Source organism: Vigna umbellata, chromosome 3, assembly GCF_029865625.1.
Source record: "Vigna umbellata cultivar VRB3 chromosome 3, Vumbellata_1.0, whole genome shotgun sequence".
Taxonomy (NCBI): Eukaryota; Viridiplantae; Streptophyta; class Magnoliopsida; order Fabales; family Fabaceae; genus Vigna; species Vigna umbellata.
Genome location: NC_142167.1, coordinates 46,862,267 through 46,884,344, shown reverse-complemented (window position 1 = coordinate 46,884,344; position 22,078 = coordinate 46,862,267). Strand labels below are relative to the sequence as shown.

The following is a 22,078-nucleotide window of genomic DNA, read 5'->3' as shown; positions in this document are numbered from 1 at the left end:
AGTGGCCCATTTCGACAACTCAAGTCGGACACTTGTAAGTCCATGGTCAGAAACTCATTATATGCTTATGCTCGGATTTACTAAGTAATCACATATTCATATTCTTATACTTGAATTTACCGAGTACCCACATATTCGGAAACTAGGCTCGAATTTACTTTGTAGTCGTGTATTCAGATATTGGGCTTCAATTTACCAAGTAATCGTAAGTTTAGACGTTGGGTTCAAATTTATCGAGTAATCGCATATTCAGACATTAGGCTTGGACTTACCGATACTCATAAGTTCAGACACTAGGCTTGAATCTACTCAATAATATCAAATTTAAACATTATCCATGTACTTATTAAAGTGAATGTCGTTCCTGGTTAAAACCTTTCCAAACAAAACCTATTTTAGGAAAAACTTGAGTCAAGGAAAAATAGTACACAATTATTTATATCTATGTGCTACAAAATAGTAAAGTAAAACCTAAATGTTTGAGGTATTTGTGGCGTCACAAGCCTTATCTCATGTTATATCGAGCTCAATAATATGTTCTTTGGGGTATTTCTGATGCCATAGGCCTAATCTCATACTTGTATACAATTTGTATTGGCTGATTTCTTGTCTAATTGTGCTGAGGTCCACATTTTCATTGTTTAGAATTGTCCAATATTAAACAATTATCAATGGAATAATCCAATTTGGACATACAAAGTATAGTCATCCATCATCTATCTTATCATTGTCATTTTTTATTTCTCGTCTGAGAAACAGTTTGCCTATGTGGCCAACATTACCATGTTTCCTGATTTGAACTTTGAGTGCAGACTTTGGTACTCGGGTTAGGTCTTTAATTTTTTACCGAGGATCTAAATTGATTTCTTCCTAGTTTGCCTATGTGATGTTCTTATTTCTAATTAGAAGTATTTATTGTCTTTGATTGATGTTGGGAGTTGCAAAGCCGCTAATAAAGCGGAATTATGAGGAATTTCAAGTTTATTTGCGTATTGTATCAGCATGCAACTTTTTACTTTGTTACCTCATCTTGTATTTGAGACTCTCATTGTTTTTTATGTTTAAAGTTTAGGTCAAATTGTCGATCTTCCTTGTCGAGTTCCTTATCAAAGTGTTGTCTTGTCAAGCATTAGTAACAAGTAACTCCATTTTCCTTTAATGATAATTTTGGTAAAGCTTTAGGCTTTTATTGAATGATCATATAAGTTGATACCAAACTACCGAAATTGCCAATTGTGTGATGCATAAAAGTTTTTAGAGGAAAATATTGTTGAAAGTTTACTAAGTAGACTCCCAAAAAGGATTAGCATGTCACGATCAACAAACTTAAAAGCCTTGTATTTCCTAGCTAGAATTTTCTCAAGACTCCTTTTATAAATTTGCTCATATAAATCCTCAATAGCACTAACACTCTTTCACACAATATCACTCGTACTTTGTCATTTTTTATCCGAGTTTCTTTTATATTGGGTAAAAGATTAATCATTTATTGGTCTATCAATGTTTTCGTACCTCGAAAGATTTTGTGATTGGTTTGATTGAGATTTATTTGTCCATTATCATTATTACGAGTTTTATCAAAGTTTCTTCTTTGAAGTGGAAGGCTCTCGAGAATTGAGATATTGTATTCTTATATGAAAGATCCAAGTTCTAATGAAAGAGAGGAAAGATCCACGGTCTTAGCCATTCAAACACACCACTCAAAGAAAGTTGTTTTTCATTTGAATTGATGTTTGCAACACTTCTGAGAGTTTCAAATGGCTCTCCCTCCAAATTTATGTGTTTTTCTTCATGCTTTTAAGATTACTTTCAAATGACTTTTCATCTTAGCACTATTAGATGTTTTTAAATACATTTTAGGTGTGGTTGCACCCGAATACTTTATGTGTTATCTTTTGATTTTAAATATCCTTTGGATGTGTTTCAATTTCAGATGTTGTAAACTATTAGTTAGACTCAATATCGTTCGACTTGTGTTCAACGTCGTTCGACCTTTAACCGTGTTCGGCTTGTCTTCGACCTTCATCTGTTACTGACCGTATGGTCTTGTACATGTGTTGTGTTTATCTATTTTGTTCGGCTTTCAATTGTTATACGTCATTCGACCTTTAGTGGTTGTATTCGATTTTCTTTTCGTTGTAACTGTCTGTGATACAGTTTGGATGCTTGGCTATATTATGGCCACTCCCTTTGTATTTCAGATATCGTAATCGAAGTATTCTTTCAGACCATTCTCTCTTACTCTCTGGTTTTCTTTTTTCTCTACTTTGCATCTGGGCTCTTGTTCCCTTTCCTGTCGGACCAACAAGTGGCGCCCACCATGGGGCTTAAACAAGAATTTATAGAAACGATGGCAACCAAGTTCGGCATACAAAAATTCAATGGATCAAATGACTTTGGGTTGTGGAAGATCAAGATGGAGGCAATCTTGATACAACAAGGCTGCGATGAAGCATTGAAGGGTGAGTTGAACATGGTTGCTACTCTTACGCAAGAAGAGAAGAAAAGAAAGGCTGATAAGGCAAGGAGTGCAATCATATTGTGTCTTGGTGATAAGGCACTAAGGGAGGTTGCGAAGGAGAAAACTGCAGCTGGAATATGGGCAAAGTTGGAGTCCTTGTACATGATAAGATTGTTGGCTCATATGTTGTGTCTAAAACAACAACTCTATTCGTTCAAGATGACAAAATCAAGAACCATAGAGGAGCAGCTTGCAAAATTCAGCAAAATTGTTGATGATCTGGAGAATATTGACGTTAGATTAGAAGATGAAGATAAGGTTGTTATTCTTCTGAATGCACTTCCAAGAACCTTTGAGCACTTCAGGGATGCCTTGCTTTATGGTAAGGATAAGGTGATTACTTTAGAGGAGGTTGTGACGTTAATTCGAACCAAGGAGTTTCAAAAGCTTCCAAATTCGAAGGCAACCAAGGAGGTGGCATCAAGGCTCATTACGTTGAAAGGAAAACGGAAGAAGCAGGGTGAAAATGGGAAGAAAACGAAACCAGAAGATAACAAACATGTGAGATTTTCAAGTGCCAGAAGATTGGACATATCAAGAAATATTGTCCAAAAAAGGGCAAAGGTGTTTGGCTGCATGAAACTACTGATGTGCCAGAGGCTTCCGAAGGATATGAATCTGCCGGTGTTCTGGTGGCTTCATCTAAAGATTCTCAAAGAAGCTGGGTCATGGATTCTGGCTGCACCTATCACGTGTGCCCGGTGAAGGAGTTCTTTGAGAGTCTTGATCAAAAAGAGCATGGAAATGTGCTTCTTGGCAATAACAAGGCTTGCAGAGTGCAGGGAGTGGGGTATGTAAGACTTAAGATGTTTGACAATCGTGAAATGGTGTTGCAGGATGTGAGGTATGTGCTTGAACTAAAGAAAAATATGATTTCTATAAGTTCTTTTTATCTTAGGGGTTATTCCACGAAAGTTGAAGATGGAGTGATAAAGGTGTTTTCTGGAGATTCTATGGTTGTCAAAGGTAGAAGAAAGAATGACTTGTACATTCTAGAGGGTTCCACTATCATTGGTCATGCCTCGGTAGCAAGTGAGAAGTCTGAAAATAACGCTCGGCTTTGGCACTTGAGGATGGGACATATTAGTGAGAAGGGCCTTGAAGAATTGGAGAAGCAAGGTTTACTTCTGGGAGATAAACTACAGAAGCTTGATTTCTGTTACCATTGTATCTTTGGGAAATCACACAAAATACCGTTCGGTAAAGGGAAACACTTAACCAAACAACCGTTTGAGTATGCTCATGCTGACTTCTGGGGGCCTGCTAAAACTCAAACTCATGGTGGAGGAGCGTATTTCCTAAGCATAATTGATGATTTTTCAAGAAGAGTGTGGATCTACATTCTGAAGAACAAGTTTGAAATCCTTGAGAACTGACAATGGTCTAGAGTTTATTTTAGATGAATTTAATGAGTTCTGCAAAGTCAATGGGATCAGGAGGCATAGGACTATGGTGGGAACTCCTCAACAGAACGGTTTGGCTGAAAGGATGAATAGAACAATTCTATAGAGGGTTCGGTGCATGCTGCTTGGATCAGGGTTGTCAAAAGCTTTCTAGGGAGAGGCTGTCAATACGACAGTATACCTGATCAACAGGAGTACTTCTTTTGCCCTCAATCATAAAACATCAATGGAAGTTTGGAGTGGACAGCCAGTAGATTACTCCAACTGAAAAGGGTTTGGTTCTTTGGCATTTGCTCATGTCAAAGGGGATAAGCTGGAGGCTTGGGCAGTGAAAAATGTATTGCTTGGATATGTTGAAGGAGTTAAGGGATACAGGCTATGGAGGTTGGATGCTAAACCTTCAACACTGATCATCAGTAGAGATGTCATTTTTGATGAGACAAGAATGGTTATGCATGCTGAAAATCCTGAATGTTAGAAGAAGACTCTCATTGAGGTGGAGCATACTACTGATGAAGACGTTCGGTCGTTAGCTGAGAAAGACTGAACGAATGAAGTGTAAAGAGAGTCTATCACAGATCTTTATGATGGTGTAGATGGAACATTTGTTGATGTTAGTCAATCAAGAAGAGCTGATAATGAATTGAGGAACTATCAACTTGTTCGTGATAGAGAAATGAGGATCTTTAAGCCAACCAAGCGGTTTCGAGAGGCTGATCTAATTTGCTATGCCTTAAATGCTGTTGAAGATCTTGAAAGCTCGAATGAATTGAGAAGTTTCAAGGAGGCTCTTGATAGCAGCGAATGGAAACTTTGGCAAGGAGCTACGGAGGAAGAGCTTAAGGCTTTAAGGAAGAATAACACCTGAAGATTGGTGGATCTACCAAAGGGTAAAAAAGTTGTAAGTTAAAAATGGATTTTCAAGAAAAATGAAGTTATACCAAGGGGTGAGAAAGCAAGGTACAAAGTGAGGCTTGTAGCCAAAGGCTTCACCCAGGTTGGTTGTATAAATTTGAGGCTTGTAGCCAAACCTGCTGGCACTTTGCTCGGCCAACACTTCAACTCACCAAAGAGCAATGCCCAAAGACCGAAGATGAGAGGAAGAAGATGGAGTTTGTTCCGTTTTCAAATGGGATTGGGAGCATCATGTATGGCATGGTCTGCACTAGACCTGACCTGGTGCATGGAGTAAGTGTTCTTAGTCGTTTCATGGTTGATCTTGGACAAATCCACTGGGAAGCTTTAAAGTGGATACTTAGATACATAAAGGGGTCTCTCTTGATACTAGATTACTCTTTCAAAATAACTTTCAAGTAGGAGGTTTTATTGAATGATTTGTTGATTCATATTTTGCTAGGTGCATGTACACAAGAAAGTCCCATTCGGGATATGTATTTACTTTGTTCGGAACTGCTATGAGCTGGAAGTCTACACTACAATCAGTCATTGCTCTTTCAACCACTGAAGTAGAATATTGTGCGCTTGTTGAAGGGGTAAAGGAGGCACTTTGGTTAAAAAGCTTGATTCGGGAATTGGGGATTGATCAAAAGTCTGTTCGTGTTCATTGTGACAGTCAAAGTGTCATACATTTGGCCAACCATCAAATTTACCATTCAAGAACAAGGCATATTGATGTTAAGTTGAACTTTGTCAGAAACATTGTGGAATCCGGTGATATCCAAATCTACAAAATAGCATCTGAAGACAACCCTGTAGATATGCTAACTAAGCCACTCGCAAAGAAAAAATTTCTGAAGTTTTTATCTAGGATTGGTTCTGCACCGTTCGGTCTTTGATTGTTTTCCGATCGGTCTTTTGTCGTTATTGAGTCTAGGTGGAGAATTGTTAGTTAGACTCAATATCGTCCGGCTTGTGTTGAACGACGTTCGGTCTTTAACTATGTTCGGCCTTTATGTGTTAGTGATCGTTAGACCCGTCAATTTGGCCCCCTTACATGGTTTGGCCCTAACCCACGTGGATTGGGGCCAGAAAAATCCACAAAGCCAAAATATCTTCAAAAGTCCTGTGGGCCAGGGCCAACCCATGGGCATTTCTTTTAGAAAAAATGTTCATTTTGAATACAAGAAAAAATATAATTAACTCCTAATTTGTTACAAAAATAGTTACTGTAGAAAATAAATTGAAATTTTTATAGGAGAGTTCTAGAATCAAGAAGCAAAAGCAAAATGACAATATTTAATATTTATTGAGTTAGATTCTCTAAGTATATAACTAAAGGATCATTTTATAAATTTGAAATTTAAATATTTAATTTCGCTTTTTTTAGGTTATAAGTTATAAATTAACTTTCTATCTAAAATTATCCTAATTGAAATTTAAGAGAAGATTTTCTCTAATTAAAGCTCTTAATTTAAAAAAAATGAGACTTCTTTATTTTTTTAGAAAGCTATTGAAATAGAAATTAAATATAAATGATTTTCTTTTTCATTTTATACTCAACAAATCATGCTCATAATATAAATAATAAGTAAAAAGAGAAAACTCATAAACCTTGTGCAGGCTGCAGTTGTATTCGCCCATAGAATTCAATCTCGTTGTACTACTCACTCAAAATGTTTACATTTTAAATGTCATAAACATAAACATAAACATACATTTATGTTATGTGTTCTAATTGAAAGTTAAAAATAAATTATTTAATATGTTAGTTAAAGAATTGAAACACTATAACATTTGTCATTCTTTAGTACTTTTAGGTCTATTTAAAATTTTCATTTTTTTATTAATTTTTAAGAAATTAACTTTCTTTTTATAATATATCTTAAGGTGATTTTGAGAAAAGATTATCAGAGAGAAAAAAACAAAATAAAGCATAAGTTTAATTTACACATAAAATATTAATACTATTTATGATCCAAAAAATTTAGATATTAAACTTTTGAATTATTTTTAATTTTAAATAGTTAAAAACAGATTGAGTGATATTTTAGAAGTCGAGGAAATAAAACAGTGATTCTTTGTAAGAACTGTAAAAGCATCGCAAATGTTATATCAATTTAATATGTTATTATAAATTTTTGTATTATTTTTAATTTTAAATAGTTAAAAACAGATTGAGTGATATTTTAGAAGTCGAGGAAATAAAACAGTAATTCTTTTTAAGAACTGTAAAAGCAATGCAAATATTAAATCAATTTAATATGTTTATTAGTTATTTTGATATTACTAATTATATATAATTTTCTAATAATTGATATCTGCAATATAAGACATAATTGTATTAAAATTGACAACAAAATAAAGCATTTTTATAATATTTTAGTAAAATAAATTTGTAATACTATTTAGTTGTATAAAATTAAGTGTGTGGTTTGCAATTGTTTTTAATTATTTAAAAAAGTAGTTATTTTGAATATTAAATATTCTATTAAACTATAATTAATTAGTTTTATTTAATAATTTGAAATAAGAAATCAATTACATGAATATAAAATTTAGTACTTTTAATAGTTATTATGAGAATGTTGAAGTTTATTTTTCAAAAAATTTATTGAGGCTAAATCCACTTTAACCCTGACCCTAACCTCTTGAGAGGAGGCTTTGGGGTTTCTTTTTGGCCCATTTGAGGGGCTAAGAGGAGGTTTTTTCAATAGTGGGTTAAGACTAGCCTTAAAGTCAAGTCAAATTGAAAGCTCTAATTATCGTTTGGTTTTGTACATGTGTTGTGTTTATCTATTTTGTTGGGCTTTCAACTACTATTTTGCACATGAATATATTGTGTTGTGTTCGGTTTTCTTTTCAAGTTGTAACTGTCTGTGATACAGTTTGGTTGCTTGGCTATATTATGGCCACTCCCTTTGTATTTCAGATATCGTAATCAAAGTATTCTTTCATACCATTCTCTCTTGTTCTTTGATTTTTTTTTTCTACTTTGCTCTAGACTCTTGTTCTCTTTCTTTTCTCTTTATGCTCGGCCGTCGTGGTGGTGGCTTGTCAGTATTTAGCAGCTTACCCAATTGTTTTACTGTTGCTGGTAATGTCTTGGTCGATGATGCCAACAAACATATCCTCAAACGTTGTTGATGTTTATCCTCAGAATAACACAACACAATATATTCATAAAATTGAAATTCTTAACCTAGTTCAGAATTTCAATATTATATTAATGCTACACAATATAATCGATTAACATTTTAAAACACTTTCATGAAATGGAACTTTCATGTGAGGAAAGTAAATGCATATTTGAATACAGGTTGTATCAATAAATTCGGATTCATGGCACACATTTCAAAATTTCTGATAAACGAGACTATATGTGAATTCTGAATGTAGTTAACTAACATACATGCATGTATTGTACAATCTGACAATTCAATTAGGTATTTATGCACAAAACCTTATTAAAAGTTATTAAAAGTTCCAAAACCTCTTTAGAAAGCCCAAATCCTTCTGGACGGTTAATGGCCCATTCTTAGATGTATTAGGCGAACCTTGACACTGGTTAGCATCGAAAAATAATTTTATAATGAACAAAATAAATTTATACCATGTAAAATCGAATAAGTTAAACCATCATCATTATATATGTATAACAAATAAGAAAAAGGATTGGATTTGGTAAGAGATACGTGTTCACGAGACATGTGATAATTAAAATTATGAGAAAAAGAAAGTTTCTTTCTTTAACCCAATCATGTCTAACTTTTCTTTTAGATAGTGTTTCAAAGGTATGGTGAAAAATCTAAGTTTAGCTTATTGCATGGTATTATGATAGCAAAGGGAATGCATGGAGACATTATGAGAGCGGACTATTTTTGTTCTCAAAATGAATGGCCATAAAAGATAGTATAAAATGTGGAGGTTGGATAAAATTTTATTTGAATCTCACTACTAGACATTTATTAGGTTAATCCGTGGTTGGACTTGTACCGACTTGTATCCAAACTCTTGATGGCCAAAAAGTAAAGTAGTTTACTTAGAAAAACTCTAACGCTTAAATCAATTTGTGAGTAAATAATAATTATAAGATGGGATGTACTCATTGTAATATCATTTTAAGATTTTGTGAGTATATTAGTATAACAACAAATAATATAATCTAAAGATATAACAACAAATTAACATATATAATAATCAGAGATATATTATAATATGAATTATGTTTATATTATCATAAATATTATTTTTGTTTATTTTAGAGATATTAATGTTTCAAAGTAATCTCACACTCAAGATCTCGTATTTATCGGACCATTTTGAGTAATAAAAATACTTTTTGAACTACATACTAACGAAAACAAGTGAGTTTTCCTTTTCTATAATATGAAACCATGCATTTTCATATGCATACGTCTATATCACACAACGACTCTATCTCTCCTTTTCATTTTGGCTTTTCAGGAGTAGCACAACATTTAATTTGGGGGCATGATTAGAACTAAATATAGAAATGTTGGATTAACAAGTCAATCAAATTAACAAGACTCCATTACGTAGCCACGTTTTATCATCAGATTATGAGGTTATCAACAATGAGTGATAACTTTATTACATATAATCTTCTACTGATATTATCTCATTTATTTATTTATTTGCTATATTCATCTTCTGGATAGGATTTTAATCTGGCAATAAAGGGAAAATGACATTGGCTAGGGTGTATGAACCTTTCGCAACTATTAATAGCAGGACGTGAATGGAAGTAGCAATTTTGTGCATGAATTTCGTGTACAGTGTGCAATTGTTGTAGCAATTTGAGCATGATAGGAGAAAAAGCTAGAAGAATGGTCCCTCCTAGCTAGTAGGCACTGAAAATTAAATGGTCCATCACTAAAATAAAGAAAAAGCAAGAATGCTATGATAAATTTGGCTACGGGGTCCTGTCAAAGTTGCGACGGTAAATACCCTTATACCATACCAAATTGGTCCTGAAATAATGTAAGACTTTGATAGCTACATGTCGATGTTATGATTTTTGCTAAAATATAACATAATATACCTAATCACAGGACCTATGCTTGTGTGAAAGTAGGTAATTTAAAATGACGTAGTTTTTAATGTACGTAATTATTCTATAAATTAAAAAACAAAATTTGGGTTAAATGAAAAATATATATTTTACAAATATTATAAAAGTTATATATATGGTAAAACACATTAATTTTTCATTTATTTAAAATATTTAGTATTTCTAAAGTTTAAAATTACTGATTTTTCTCTTGATTTTTGAGATTGAGTGTTTTTTTATTATTAGAGTACATAAATTAGAAGGTGACAGAGTATATGACAATAAGAGACAATATGAATTGCGTATCAGAATATAAGTTCAAAATAAATATAAAAGTTTAATCTTTTTGTTTCTTTTGCGATTGTGAGAAACTTTATGCATTACATTTTGAAAAATTAATTTATAACATAAAGTAATATATTTTTCTGGGAGAATAAAATCATTTTAATTAATAAAATATTTATGGCTGTTTATAATCTGTGTAAAAAAAATTGTTAAAGTTTGAATATTTATAGAGACTGTACTTGTGTTTGAATATGTAGAAAAAGCGTTGTGGGAATGAGGTTGGTTAAAGTTTATCATGTTCCACTCATGAGTTGGGCCTTTGCTTTATCATGTTCCACTCTCGGCTCATTCCCATAATGGAACCCAAACCAGTATGAAATATCTAAGATGGGCCACAAACCCATAATCTTTCAAATCTATATTCTAACCCTAAAAAACTAGGTCCCCTTTTTGGTGTTCTTTCTATTTTTTAATTTATTATTATTTATTCTAGACGTAATTTTTTTCTTAATATTAATAGATATTGCATTACCATTTAAAACTAAAATTTAATGATATATTTTATTTAGATTTAAACGTTAAGAATCTCCAAAATAATACTTTATTTCAGTTTTTAATACTATAAGTTATGATATTACATTTTTAACAAGAAGTTTTTTTACTAACATTAGTCTAAAATTCAAAGTTGAACCATTTGGTTTTAATTAGTACTTTTTATCGATTCAATAATAGGTATAGTTTTACAAATAATAACCATCAATACCATGTTTCCCCTTAGATTAGATTCAATGAATTTTTATTATTATTATTGGAGGATTGCTGTATTATACAATACAATGATAGACTTGAAGAGAGAAAGCAAACAGTGAGGTTGACAAATTGGTTAAGATGAAAAGATATAGAAAAAGCATAACCATATCAAGGTATTTTTAGCCGAGGGCGGATCTTCTCGCAGGCTAGAAGATTTTGTGGTCTTTCTAAACTTTAAAATTATATATATTTATTGAGAATTTATGTGAATTAAATTAGGTAAATTTTTATTTTTTTATAAAATATATTGATTCATATTAATAAATAATAAAACATAAAATTAAATATAATAAAAAAAAAAAAATTTATTAAGATATTTTCTTCTTTTTTTTCTCTTGATTTACTTCTCTTTTTTTTTCACTTTTCACTCTTTGTTACGTTTTCTTATTTATGAAAAAAAAAACCTTAAACATAACTATTTAATTTTCTCACTTCATACTTGATATTTTTTATGGATAATGATGCCTTAGAGATCTAAAAATGACAAACTTTTGACACCAGACACGTGTTACACTGTCATTGGACCGGGTGGAATTTTTTTAAAAAAGAGAAAATGAGGTGAAAATTGAAAGAAGTAGATGGTTTTTAGTTTCGCGGGTCCCTCTGGTGGTTTTCAAAAAAAGAGAAAGGTAGTCATCTCACTCAGAATCCTTTTCGCTCTCGTCCAGAAGCATTTTCGTCTTCCTCCTCCATCGCACTCACCCACAACCACCGTCGTCGCCATTGAGGGAGTTCGGAGTTGGTCGGAGGCATGCTGTTCATCGCAACTATCGTTTGCCGTTACGTGCTTACGAACCTAGAAAAGGTCATTGGAGGTCAGTTTTTGAAGGGTTTTTTCGTCGCTAATGGTTAGCTTTTGTTCGGTGGGTTTAATTTTTTTTTTTTTGGGCATTTAGGTTTTGTATTATTATTTTGTTGTTTGTCATGGCAAAGTTGAATGTTGTTTGAAGTTTTTGTTGAACATTTCGTCTTGCATGTGCTTTATTGGTTGAAAGTTTGATTTTTTTTTTTATTTGTGGTAGTATTTTGGTTATTTGGACTTAGGTTTTGTATTACATTTCTTTGGACAGTGATGGATTGCATTAAAGAAGAAGGTCATAAGAATGAAAGTAAATGTGATGTATTGAAAAGTGTTGGGACTGTTCAACAAACCTCTTAATTGTGTATATATTTGTCATGCAGGTATCTCTTGAATGAACAAAGGGAAACATATCAACCAAAAATATCTACATATATATTTTTTGGTTTTTCAAATCATGGCTGCTTCATCTAGTGCAGGACCGTCAACAATCTTGTGGAAGTTTGGGACCATCCACCTAACAAATTTGGTAAGCATGTTGTTGTCATATAATTTTTTTCCATGTATGTTATTTTAATTTTGCTGCATACTTTTGCAGGATTTTGGGTATGTTGAATTGTTGCTGCTTTTGAAAATGAATTAGGATCTACGTGGTCGTTGGTGGACAACAATGGTCACACACATGTGGTCACTTATAACATGAATACTTTCAATGCTAGAATAACGAATGGATTGTGTGCAATGAAAAACATATACCCTGAAAGACTTGATGATGCCCACATAACCTTCCAATATTTGGGTGACAACAATTTCCAAATAATAACTTATTTTGGTCCTTGGTCCAGCAAGAGTAGGGAATCATTCATTTATCGTTCTACTACAGATCTTGAGACGTCGTTGTTTGCTGTCAAATTGACTAAATCACAATGTCAAGAAGTCATTTGGTACGTCTGCAATAGTTTTAATTTTGCCCATTAATTGTCAAAAAAAATTTAACATCACAATGTCATTGACTTCATATTACTTCTGGCATAGGACTTGCAAAGTACATTTGGGAATTTAATCAGGAACAAAGGGTTCACAGAGGTTATGATCCTTGGTTATAAGGATGACATCATGTGCAAGTTTTAGTTTCAGAGACTAGGAATTCAATAAAGTTTGGAAAAGGATGGAAGGAATTTTGCACCCAATATGGTTTGAAGGAAGGACACATTATGGTCTTCGAGGTTGAGAACCATTGGAATGATATTATAGTTGAAGTTCACATTAATGGATGTCATTGTAATGTTATACATCCAATATCAGTGTGAACCACAAAGGACATCATCAATTCACTAGTGTAGTCAAGGGAAACAACGATTATTTTCTCCCATAGATAGCGGTTCCGAAACTGAGGCATATACAGGCGAGGCAAAAAGTCTACCCTTTTATGCCTCAGTTCACAACCGAGGCAAAAAGGAGTAGGATTTTGCCTCAGTTCAATGGTAACCGAAGCAATAGTGCTTTTGGTTTTTTTTTCAGGACTTTACGTCTCGGTTCTTTCAGAACCGAGGCAGTATCTTCCACCTCCCCTAATGGCCTCCACTACCACGGACCTTCCCTTCATGAGCATTCCATCGAACAGGTTCTGTGCGGGGGTGTCCATCCCGCTAGGGGAGAACGAGATGAGGAGAAAGGGCAGTAGAGGGAAGCATCAGTCGTAGAGAAAGGGTAGAGGAGGTTGTCGCGGAAGTGGGTGGCATTGTCGGTGTCGCCAGGGGCCTTGACGCAGACATCCCAGAAGATCTTCTTGTGATCAGAGACGACCTGGATGACTAGAGAGGGCTAGCCGTAGCGGAAGCGATAAGGGTTGAGGTTAGTTGTTGTTAGGGGTGGAGCGGAGGTGGATGGGGGTGGTGTCAATGGCACCGCACATTTTGGGGAGGGATGTGAGTTCCTCGAAGGTTTGGGTGGTCTCGAGGAGGCGGCGGCGGCCAATGACAATTTTGATGAACTTGGGGTAGAGCTTGGTAGCAAGGAGGCGAGTGACCATGGTGGTGATTTTGGAGACGAGGTAGGGATCGAGGGAGTAGTGGGCGGCGAGGGTTTTGGCAGAGAGGCCGTGGGCGAGGGTTTTGGCGGAGACATCGAATGGAAGCCCTAAATCAGACCTGCAGAAACCAGATTTAACACTATATAACCATCACGCAAGGATCCAATTCAGAAACCACACGATTTCACTGGCCACCATCGCGCCTCCGGAAGCAATGCGAACTACATCAACCCTAATCGGACAGCCATGGCAACTCTTGCGCTACATCAACTCTTCTGTCATGCCGCAATCTTGCTGTGGAGAAGGGTAGAAAGAAAAGATCTGCAATAGAGGAGGAGTGGAGGAGGGAGGAGGGGTTGATGGTGGTTGATGAGAGTGAGTCGGAGAGGAGGGAGGTGGTTGGGTCAAGGGAGTTGTGGAGGTCAAGCAGATTTGACAGCATTACCAGGAACGATTGATCCATCCCTTTTTCCTTTCACCCTCTCTCACCTCACCTACCGCCTCAGTTGGTTAGATAATCGAGGCAAAAGTCCTATATTAGAAAAGCTGGCAGTGAAAAGTTTTTTTTGCAAGTGGGAGTAGAGTTTTCTACATCGGTTGTTCTAATAACCGAGGCAGTATCCCCTTTAAACATCGGTTCCTGGACAACCGAGACATATACTTTCGCTAAAACTACGATAATGCCATTGCACTTTTATACACTTCGGTTTCAGTAAAACCGAGGCGTATATAGTGCGTTAAAAAACCTTTTTTTTACTAGTGATTTATGTTCATGTCCTCAAATATTTATATTTCAATAAAAGATTATTTATGACATCTTGGTCTCAATGACGTAGGTTTTTATACAAATGTTGTTTTATATGTTAATATTTATATATTAAGTTCAATTGTTAATTTTGAAATTTATTAACCATTTTTATACAATATAACATTTGTAATAATAATCATTGATATAAATTCAAATTAAACATTTGTCACTGAAGCATTTAATGGCATGAACTGTGTTGACAAACATGTGCAAAATACATGCCTTAAGTGTGATAATCAACGGCTGAACATCACTTCTATGTCCAATAGGTCTTAAAAAAAATTGGTTCACTTAAAAATCAATGTCATTTTCACAGTTGACCCTTGTGTGTAGAAACTTTGCCTGAACTCCCCACTTATTTGGCCTTTGCTCCCATTTCTGTTTCTGCACATTGAGTTTTAAAAACAATTGTTCCTTGGCCATGGAGATCCATATACATGTGATAATCAATGGTAGAACATCACTTTTATGTCCAATAAGTCTTAAAAAAATTGGTTCATTTAAAAATCAATGTCATTTTCTTATTTGACCCTTGCGTGCAGAAACTTTGCCTTCACTCCCCACTTATTTGACCTTGTTCCGATTCCAGTTCTGTTTCTGCACATTGAGTTTTAAAACGAATATTTCCTTGGCCATGGAGTTCCATATAAATGTGATAATCAATGGCTGAACATCACTTGTATGGCCAATAAGTCTTAAAAAATTGGTTCACTTCAAAATCAATCCCATTTTCTCAGTTGACCCCTGTGTGCAGAAACTTTGCTTGAACTTCACACTTATTTGGCATTTGCTCTCAGTTCTGTTTCTGCAGATTGAGTTTTAAAAAGAACTGTTCCTAGGCCATGGAGTTCCATATTAATGTGATAATCAATGGCTGAACATCAATTGTATGGCCAATAAGTCTTAAAAAAAATTGGTTCACTTAAAAATCAATGTCATTTTCTTAGTTTACCCCTATGTGCAGAAACTTTGCTGAACTCCCCACTTATTTGGCATTTGCTCCCTTAGCCAAAGCACTTTTATGAACTTGTCACCAATGTTGATATCAATCTAGTTCAACAACCTTGGAAACTTTGTTATTCGTGTATTGTACATCAAGTTCATTAAATTCAATAATTTTGTGCCCAAAATAAAACTCAACCATGTTATGTACCCATCTACCACATAACTCACCCGACAAATTCCTACCTATCTTAATACAATCTGGCAACAATAAAAACCATGAAAAAATAGTGTTGTCATTCAAAGCCTTTTGTTCAAAGGTCAACCTTTCGTTCAAAGCACCTAACAATGTCATCTTGCAGGAGTGTTTAAAGACTAATTGCATACAAAAACATGATATTTATTTAAATACATAAAACGACAAATCTATGCAAATCTCATACAACCCCACATACCTTCTTCCTGCTATCAGAACATTCAGTGTATTGACCAACTTCCTCCATTACACTACACCAAAAAAGGTAAAAAAATATCTAAAAGGACATAAAGCCGAAAATGTTCAACCAAAAGTTCAACAAAACAACCTAATAACAAAACAAATCCTAAATGCCCAAATAATTTTAAAACAATTTTACCCACCGAACAAAAAAATTCGAATTTTCCACCAACAAAGCACATGCAGGATGAAATGTTCAACATAAACTTCAAACAACATTCAACTTTACCATGACAAACAACAAAATAACAATACAAAACCTAAATGCCCAAAAAATTAAAAAAAAAAAAGAAACCCACCGAAGAAAAGATAACCATTAGGAATCTTTTGGCTTCGTAAGCACCTAACGACGGAACAAGGGCGTTTTAGTGAGTTGCGGTGAACGACATGCCTCCGACCAACTCCGAACTCCCTCAACGGCGATGACGGTGGCTTGTGGGTGAGTGCGACGGAGGAGGAAGACGAAAATGCTTCTGGGCGTGAGCGAAAAGGATTATGAGTAAGAGGGCTGCATTTCTCATTTTTTGAAAACCACCAAATGAGACCCGGGAAACCAAAAATCGTCTACTGCCTTTTATTTCCACCTCATTTTTTCTTTTTAAAAAAGAATTCACCCAATCCAATGATAGCGTGACACGTGTCTGGTGTCAAAAGTTTATCCTTTTTAGGTGTCAAAGTATCATTATCTTTTTTATCACCAATCTTTTTTACAGTAAATTTTTATGAATATAAAGAAAAAATTAACTATTATATATATTTTATAACTCGATTTTAATTGTAACTTGATTATTGTAGATTTTCTTTTTAATAATTACATTTTAAATATTTAATGAGACTTTATAGTTTTTTTTTATTCTTAATTTTTGTTTAAATAAGTATATTTATGAAATAAAAGAATAAACTCATCTTTTAAAATTGAAAAGGGAAACTACGAAGATGAAAATAAAATAAATTCAATTTCTTCACTTATTCTAAATACGATGTTAATGGTCCAATAATTTTTTTTTATTAATGACAATGATTAAATATATTATTGAATTAATGAAAATAATACATATTGAAAAGTCTTACATCATCTGGGACAAGAACTGATGTGGATGTTAGTGGCTGTATAATGGACTTAAGTTTATTGTTTTAGTTGACACATGTCAAAGACACTTTAAACTTGTATTTTAATTTTTTTATACTCTTATAGTAAAGCTTTGTAATTTTGGTTAAATTCTTGTTTTGTATGGGTATACTTAGGGTCAAAGGGCATGAAAGAGTAATAAGAGTTCATCTTAAAATTTTAAAGGATAAGGTGTTTGTGTTTAGGTGCATTAAGAAAGTCTAATGAAGATCCCCAAACAACATTAAGATAACTAAGTTATCTAGATGTGAAGGCTCACTTTAAGAGATTGAAAGAAAAAGATGAGAAGATGGATTCGAATAACCAAAAGAAGGAACACAAGATAACAAAGAAAACATAAATTATGAAACCATAAAATGGATAAAAGAACATAAAGATAAATGGAGTGAAAGATGGATAGACAAGAAAGGAAAGAAAAAGAAAGGTGATCACGACACTTGGGGGAGGGGGGTACTAAGCCACCTAAGATAAGTGGTGGTTCCACCACTTGAACCTTGGTTCAAGATAAGACTTAGAAGCTTAATAAAAAAGAGACTCTCAACTCATTCTAGAAATGATTGAACATAATAACTTTACTCCACAAAAATATTCAACCCCTTACAAATGATGGAGAGTCTACAAAAACATAATAATTCTCTCTTAAGTAAACCAAGTGAGCGGTCTCCTAATAATTACAAAGAAAATTAACATTCAAGAAACTAAAGAAATCAAATACTCTCCAAATCTATGTGGGATCAATCTAATATTCAAAGGTGTTTTTCAAAATTATTTTTCTCTCTCCTGATACATGTGCAACCCTAAATCTTTTGTGGGCCCCATCCAATCTTTAAAAAGGTTATTTTCCCTCTTTTCAAGCACGTGTAGCCCTCCATGTGGTCTCCTTTTTCTAAGATGCTATATTTTTCACTTCAAGAGTGTCTTTTTAGCAAAAGAAGGGTAGGGGTGAGTACACTCAGTTGGGCTAATCATTTCACTATTATAGGAAGTGACAACTTCCAAAAGAGGAGGTGTCATTAGCAAACCTACTAAGTGAAGACACCAAGTTATAAACAATCATAAAGAGAAATGGTAAATAAACTCAAAGAAGATAAGAGAGAGGTCTCCTTTTAGTTATGCTTTTGGTGATTCTCCTAAGAAGAGTCTCTCAGCCTCATGAGGAGTCATTGACTCATCCAAGAGTTTGTCTATGTGTTGTAAAATTTTTCACATAGTGTTATTCTCTAGTTGTCATTAGATAACAATTTTCGTTTTTCTCTTACCTTTTTGTTTCCACATTATATTCTTGTATTGATTATTTTTACCTTATTTCTCCATTAGTAGGGTAATTCTCGAAGGTAAAGACATTGGTGTTTTTAGTGACGCATTTTCCTATCAGAGTGATATCAAAGCTTATTATGATTTGATATGATATTTTCAGTATGCTCTGTGGTTGCAACTTTATTTGATCTTCCACACCAAAAAAGATGAATTTCTCACTACAGGAAAAGGTGAAAATTTTCGGTGGAATATTACCGAGGGCACTTGGACCCTCGATAATTCCATGACAAATTTAGTTACCGAGGGATATGTGACCGTCTATAAGTTTCTCGATATTTAATCCCTAAAGCTTGAGTTTCCCTCCCACAACTTTCATTCTTCGAAATAGAAAACCCTATTTCGGTGCTTTGAACCAGAGAACAGGAGCTTGAGGTGATTGGCGTTCAAGGCTTGTTTTTCAGTCACGAACACCCTCTCTGTTATTCGCCCAACCATTCACAGAACTTCCATCGGTTGTGTTTCGTTTGGGTTTAAATGATCTCCTTCTTCAGTTTAGGGTTCCCAATTTCCAAACGTAGAGCGTCTCCATCATTGGTGTCAGGGTTCCTTCAAGAGGATAGCTTGGTGGGTCGTGGAGGGTTCGTGGGTTCGTGGAGGGTTCATGGTTTGTGGATTGTTGGTGAGTTAAGCGCGGTGTAGGGTTGGTGCGTTGTTGGGCTTCGAACATTAAGTCCTCTTCTTCTGCCCTATTTTTTTGTCTAAAGTACCAGGTTAGTTAATTGTGTGATTATCAGTATTATGAATGTTGTGGGCCGCTGATTATTTTAGTTCTTTGGTTCTGATTTTGCTTTGAACATTTGAATCTTTGGTTGTCCTTTTGTAAGACCCGAAAAAATTGTATAGATTGTGCTATCTATTATAGTTGATAGTGATAAAAAGGGAAGGCTGTGTTGATTAGGGGCTGATGATAATAATGTTAAATTTTGTTCCTGTGATTAAATTATGTTCTTGTGATAATGATGTAGTTTATATTTTTGTTATGAGTTGCATATTAGCTAGTGAAGATACTTGGGGTGAACTTGTATGCGATATGAGTATATGGTATATACTCGTTATTATATGTTGTCCAAATTTAAGGAAACATTACTTTTTATTACTACACATGTGTGACCTTGCTTGATAATTATAAGCCTGTAAAACTGATTAGAACAGTGACTGTTTTAGGGGAAGTGTTGCATGTTATTGGTTGTCAAGACCTTTAATATGAGATTTTGCTGTCGAGTTTTCATATCTTTGCAAGCTTATTCAAAAAGACAGTTTCATAATTTAATAGAGTTGTTTAAGTCTTTGATCTATTGACCAATACAACAACCTCTTTGCTTGTCATAAATATGAATGTAGTTCTTCCCCTTACGCATCTGGAAAAAATAGAGTGAAATCACGAACAAGGTCATGGTGACCCTCAAAAATCTTTTCAACCTAGGAAAGTCGAACATACATATATGATTAAGTGAATGAGAAAGAAAAGGAAATCAACAAAAGAAATAATTTGTTGACAATCATAAAAGAGAATCCTAGTCTACAATCAAAGCATTTCTTAAAAAGTTGTCATGTGTATATGTTATGTTCACGTACACAAGCACCTTATAAGTTTAATTAATAGTAGTCTCCTTCGTCGACACCCATTTTTCGTCCCCTTATCTAGAATCAAACAAATACTTCTTAATTTACTTTATTCAAGCAAATATTTTCCTTGTTAAAGTAGTGGTTTTCTTCATTCTCGTTTCTCTTGTATGTACTTCATATGAAAACAAGTCCCTTTCAGCCAAGGGTCACAAAAAGAAAACTATTAAGTACTATCCTTAAAACCCCTTATATCATCTACCTAAGTAATTCATATATATGTACCTTCAAACGCTTAATTCCACTTCCCTCTCATATATTTAGTCTTTAATTAATCAGATATAACACAACATTTTGTTCTCTTCATTCACCACCACCATCACTTATATGTTGTTTAGTCACATAAGTTTTGATGTTTTATGAATGGCTGAATTACTGTGGTAATTGATGATATTGCATTGTGAATCATTAAGTATTAATAGACCTACATATGTATCATGAAATGGGGATTTTAGTTGTGTAGTTGGTGGCTGTCAATACCCAATTTCGTCCGGATTATTTTTATAGTTTTATTGCATTTTGGTTGTCACATATTTAACCTTTTTAGGTTCAAGCTAGTGCTAGAGGGAATTTGAACCCCTAGTTACGTTCTCTTCCTTTCATCAAAGAACCCACTGCTTCTTGACATTATTTTGATTGAATGCATTTCGAACGTACATCGCGTTTGACGTCAACATTGACAACGAATTCCAAGCATAGAATTCCCAAAAAAAAAAAAAGGTGTAAGAGAGAGAAAGCGAGAGCACAGGAAAGGAACGAAACCAATGGCTCATATGCATTCATGCACCATCATAACATAACATCATTTCATAAAAAGCAAAGAAAATTGTTCAAAAATCCGTAAGGGGAAAATGAAGTGGTGAAAAAGGTTAGCAGACCTTTATATCAAAATCTCTCTAATGTTTTGCTCAGTATTTACCAATGTTTCTTCAAAAAAGATCTGAATCCAAGAGTTTCTTCTACGATAGCACACCTCAAGGCACTCGTCGGGCCTATTGATTCTCATTTCATTCATCCACAGGGTTTGTACACCCTCCACGAGGTTAGTACACCTCACATCATTCATCCACAGGGTTTGTACACCCTCCACGAGGTTAGTACACCTCATATCATTCATCCACAGGGTTTGTACACCCTCCACGAGGTTAGTACACCTCATATCATTCATCCACAGGGTTTGTACACCCTCCATGAGGTTAGTACACCTCACATCATTCATCCACAGGGTTTGTACACCCTCCACGAGGTTAGTACACCTCATATCATTCATCCACAGGGTTTGTACACCCTCCACGAAGTTAGTACACCTCATATCATTCATCCGTAGGGTTTGTACACCCTCCACGAGGTTAGTACACCTCACATCATTCATCCACAGGGTTTGTACACCCTCCACGAGGTTAGTACACCTCATATCATTCATCCACAGGGTTTGTACACCCTTCACGAGGTTAGTACACCTCATATCATTCATCCACAGGGTTTGTACACCCTCCACGAGGTTAGTACACCTCACATCATTCATTCGTAGGGTTTGTACACCCTCCACGAGGTTAGTACACCTCACATCATTCATCCACAGGGTTTGTACACCCTCCACGAGGTTAGTACACCTCACATCATTCATCCACAGGGTTTGTACACCCTCCACGAGGTTAATACACCTCACATCATTCATCCACAAGGTTTGTACACCCTCCACGAGGTTAGTACACCTCATATCATTCATCCATAAGGTTAGTACACCTCACATCATTCGTTCAGGGTTTGTACACCCTCCACGAGGTTTGTACACCTCGTTCCCCTCAAGCACGGTTTTGGTTCAGCGTTTCAAGCCCAGTCTTGTCTGGCGCCTCTAGTCTTTCTGTGATTTTGGGCCCTCTGCTCGGCAATGGTCGTTTATGTTGCAATCTCACATTCTTCATCGATTTGTTTAACTTAT

General features: G+C 34.7%; 1 long non-coding RNA gene and 1 pseudogene across 2 annotated transcripts; one reads left to right on the top strand and one right to left on the bottom strand.

Moving 5' to 3' along the window:
* The first annotated feature begins 11,422 nt into the window (after positions 1-11,422).
* LOC148202730 (uncharacterized) lies at positions 11,423-13,192 on the top strand. Of its 2 annotated transcripts, XR_015784644.1 has the most exons (4): positions 11,423-11,805; positions 12,173-12,318; positions 12,388-12,733; positions 12,825-13,192. It is a non-coding gene; the product is annotated as an uncharacterized LOC148202730 (long non-coding RNA). The 2 variants fall into 2 exon arrangements; XR_015784643.1 differs by having other exon boundaries at positions 12,173-12,733.
* A 122-nt stretch (positions 13,193-13,314) lies between these two features.
* On the bottom strand, positions 13,315-14,284 carry LOC148202729 (uncharacterized; annotated as a pseudogene).
* Positions 14,285-22,078: the final 7,794 nt, after the last annotated feature.